General features: G+C 37.0%; 1 pseudogene; it reads left to right on the forward strand.

Annotated features, from left to right (window-relative positions):
* Nucleotides 1–3,060: 3,060 nt before the first annotated feature.
* On the forward strand, nt 3,061–3,822 carry LOC101705507 (zinc finger CCHC-type and RNA-binding motif-containing protein 1 pseudogene; annotated as a pseudogene).
* The last annotated feature ends 738 nt before the right edge of the window (nt 3,823–4,560 follow it).

Here is a 4,560-nt window from a genome sequence, read left to right on the forward strand (position 1 = left end):
TCTACTTATAAAGAAAGCAATTCCACTTATAATAGCTACTAAAATCTATAAACAAAAAGAAGTAAAAGATGTCTATAAGGAAACCTGTATAAAACCTTAGTGAAAAAATTGAAGAGGACACAAAAAAATGCAGAGACATTCTGTGTTCACAGACTGAAAGAATCAGCATTGTTAAAATGTGCACACTACACAAAGTAAGCTATAGATTCAAAGCAATCCCCATCAAAAAACTGACCATATCTGACTTTAACATACACTATAATGCTATAGTAATCAAAACAGCATGGTATTAGCATAAAAACACATCTAACCCAATGAGACAGAACAGAATCTAGAAATAAGCCTAGACATCCACAACCAACTGATTTTTGACAAAAGCTGTAAGATCATGCATTGAAAAAAATGACAATCTTGGACGGGGGATGTAACTCAGTGGTGCCACTGCCTGCCTCACAAGCGAAAGATCCTGAGTTCCATCCCCAGTACCAAAAAAATGACAATCTTTTCAATAAGCGGTGCTGGTCTCTCACCTTACACAACACTCAACTCAAAATGGATTAAACACTTAAATGTGAAACATGAAATATGAAACTTCTAGAAGAAAACATGCGAGAACTGCTTCAGGACTTTTGAATGAGAAAGGAATTTTTAGACAAGACCCCAAAAGCACAAGAAACAAAAGCAAAAATAGACAACTTGGATTACATCAAACTAAAAAGCTTCTAGAAAGCAAAAGAAATAATCATCAGAGTGAAGAGATGTCTTACCCGATAGTAGAAAATATTTCCAAACTATCTTCTGACAAGGGATTAATATCCAGAAAACATTAAAAAAACCTGAAACTCACGTGCTCACTTCAGCAGCACATATACTAGAAAAACTTAAACTCAGTACCACATGTATAGAAATGTCACAACAAAGCCTGATATTTGATACAATTAACCACTTACCAGTCCAATGATTTAAATACAGGATGACCAAAACCTGCATTTTCTCATTAATTTTTATAAGAGAATATAACAGGAAATATAAAAATGACAATTTTATCAAATTTGTTCAATACAAGAATCGACTGGTTGAAGTCTTTTGTTACACCTTGTTTATCCCAAGGTGAAGTACTGAAATCTACATATTCATTTGTTACATTTGTTTCTCCCGATGTACTGAATAAAAGGTGCTGCAAGGTAGGGGTTTTTGTCTTTGCTGCCCAGAGCAGCACTGATCAGACCCAAAGCTCAGCTTCTTCTCAGTCTCAAAAAAAAAAAAAAAAAAAAAGAATAGACTGGTTGAAATAACATCTGCCTCTGTGATGCTTGGAATAGTACATAAACAATCGCAATGCCCGAGTGACACTCAGGGTAAACTGTTAACTAGTTACTATGTGTGAATTATAATTTTAAAATGATTTCCAAATGTAAAGAGAAAAATAAAAATGAAAAACTCAATAGCAAAAATTAACCCAATTGAAATGGACAATAGCTCTAAATAAACATTTCTAAAAGAAGTCATAAAAATGAACAACAGGTACATGAAAAAATGCTCAACATCCCTAATAATCAGGGAATGTAAATCAAAACCACAGTGAGATATCACCTCATCCCAGGAGGAATGTCTTAGCAAAAAGACAAAAGATATGTGCTAGAAAGGATGTGGAGGAAAAGGAACCCTTGCACATTGTCAATGGGAATGTAAATTGGTGGGCCATTATGGAAAACAGTATGGAGGGTCCTCAAAAATATTAAAACTAGAACAACCATAAGATCCAGCAATTCTTTACATATCTAACAAGTCCTTATAGATCCAAAGGAATTGAAACCAGTATGTCAAGGTGACAACTGTCAATTCAAGAGATGGAAACAACAGATAAATGAATAACGAAAATCTGCTCCATATACACAATAGAATACTACTCAGACATAAAAAAAGAATGAAATCTGTCATTTGTGACAACGTGAATGGAACTGGAGATCATTATGTTAAGTTAAATAAGCCACAGAAAGTAACAGGCCATATAATCTCACTCATGTATGAAATAAAAAAAAGGTGACCACACAGAAGTTGACAGTGGAATAGTTATTACCACAGGCAAGGGAAAACAGGAGAGGGAGGTTGGGAAAAGTTGATCCATGTGTATTAACAATCGTACAATAGAATGACAAGAGATCACGGCTATATATTGTATATTTCAAAGAGTTAAAAGATGGGATTTTGAATGTTTTTACTATAAATGATAAATGATTTAAGGAGATGGATATATTTAACCTGATGTAAGATTGCACATAGGCCAGGGATTTAGCTCAGTGGTTCCGGTGCCTGCCTCGCAAGCACAAGGTCCTGAGTTCGATCCTGGGTACCAAAAAAAAAAAAAAAAAAAAAAAATTGCACAAAGCATACATATAGCAAAACATTATACAGCATGCCATAAATATCTACAACTTTTATGTGCCAGTTAAAATTAAATTTCAGTTTAAAAAGAAATGATGGCTATTTTAATATGTGAAAATCAAACCTTTTGAGTGTTTTAAAACACATAGTATATCTTCTATAAAATGTTTAACTTATGAAAAATTAGATGTCAACAAAAGTATGTAAGCATATAAAAGCATTATCAAAATTCCTTTAGGGGTTAAAGTGACAAGGTCCACTTAGGGTCTATCATAAGGTCTAGTTGGTGTCACACAATGTGGTTGCTAAACTTGTAGACTCAGGTTGTACTGTACACACATTCTGCAGTAGTTGTATGAATTTGTAATATAACTTACACGGGGTTCCTTGGTTTGGGGGTCACTGCTACTGTTCTAATATTATATGAATAGCACTTAGATCGGGTTTGGGACATTAGCTAATATAACATTTGCAAGGCCGTTCAGATAGTTCCTGACACACAGTAACTCAGTAATTCCAACCTCAGCTCATAATGTAAATCATCTCAAATTTTCTTTCAAAAAGTACTCTACAGCGCCCGCCAGTGTGGCCCGACCGAAGTGAACCGCGCAGGGCCCCTCCGCTGCCGCGATCCCAGGGCTCTGCGCCGACCCCTCCCAGGCACGGGATGCCCAGGCCGCTTCGAGGGTCCAGGAAAAGTCAGGGTTGAAGCCCCGCTGCGCCGGGGCCGCCGTCCCTGAAGAAATGAGTGGTGGCTTGGCTCCAAGTAAGAGCACAGTGTATGTGTCCAACTTGCCCTTCTCCCTGACAACGACTTACATCGGATATTTTCCAAGTATGGCAAAGTTGTACAGGTTACTATAATGAAAGACAAAGATACGAGGAAGAGCAAAGGAGTTGCATTTATATTATTTTTGGATAAAGACTCTGCACAAAACTGCACCAGAGCCATAAACAACAAACAGTTGTTTGGTAGAGTGATAAAGGCAAGCATTGCTATTGACAATGGGAGAGCAGCTGAATTCATCTGAAGGCGAAACTACTTTGATAAATCAAAGTGTTATGAATGTGGGGAAAGTGGACACTTAAGTTATGCCTGTCCAAAAAACATGCTCAGAGAACGTGAGCCTCCAAAGAAGAAAGAAAAAAAGAAGAAAAAGAAAATTGCCGAACCGGAAGAAATTGAGAACGTAGCAGAAAGTGAAGACGAAGGGGAAGACCCCGCTCTCGACAATCTCAGCCAAGCCAACGCCTCCCAGCAAGCCAAGATTGAAGAACAGAACAAATGGAAACCCAGTGCAGCAGGCCCCTCAACATCAGAGGATTCGCGGCGCCCAAGGATGAAGAAGAGCACATACTTCAGTGATGAGGAAGAATTTAGTGATTAGAGTTGTATAATGTAGATGTCAGGAAAATAAAAAACATCTGCAGTACAAATTATTTGCCTATAGGAACATTTAATATCAGATATTTTCTACCATAAAATAGTGAGTAGAAAATAAAAAATAATTTTAAAAAGTATTATGTTTTGAGCTGGGTTTGGTGACACACTTTCATAATCCCAGCGTTCTGGGAGGTTGAGGCATGAGGACTGCAAGTTGAAGCCCAGCCTGGGGAATTTAGCAATTTAGCCAGACCCTGTCTCAAAATAAAAATTAAAAAGTTACACTAGAATGTAGCTCAGTGTGAAGGCCCTGGATTCAATTCCCAGTACAAAAAAATAAAATCCTGTTTCTACCTTGCCTTGGTATAGTACAGACTTAATATCTCTAATTATTTTTTTTCTTTTCTTTTTTTAAAGATACGGTCTCACATTGTAGGCTGGCCTTGAACTAGCACTATGTAGCTATATAGCTCACTGTGTAGCTCAGGCTGGCCTCAAATTTCCAGAAATCCTCCTACCTTAGCCTCCCGAGTGCTGGGACCACACCTTGCATAACATCTCTAATTCAAAAACCTAAAATGCTCTAAAATCCAAAACTTGGAACACCAATGTGATTACTCAAGTGGAAAATTGTACACCATGCAACTATAACTCATGCACAACATCATGAAAAATACACTATTTTTGCCTTCGGGTTATGTACATAAGGTATTTATGAAACAAATGAATTTCATGCTTAGACTGAGGTTCCATCCAAAAAATAACACATTCTGTATATGTACATATTCCAA

This window comes from Heterocephalus glaber, unplaced genomic scaffold (genome assembly GCF_053883595.1).
Source record: "Heterocephalus glaber isolate CG9 unplaced genomic scaffold, H.glaber_assembly_v1.0 deba00001444, whole genome shotgun sequence".
Taxonomy (NCBI): domain Eukaryota; kingdom Metazoa; phylum Chordata; class Mammalia; order Rodentia; family Bathyergidae; genus Heterocephalus; species Heterocephalus glaber.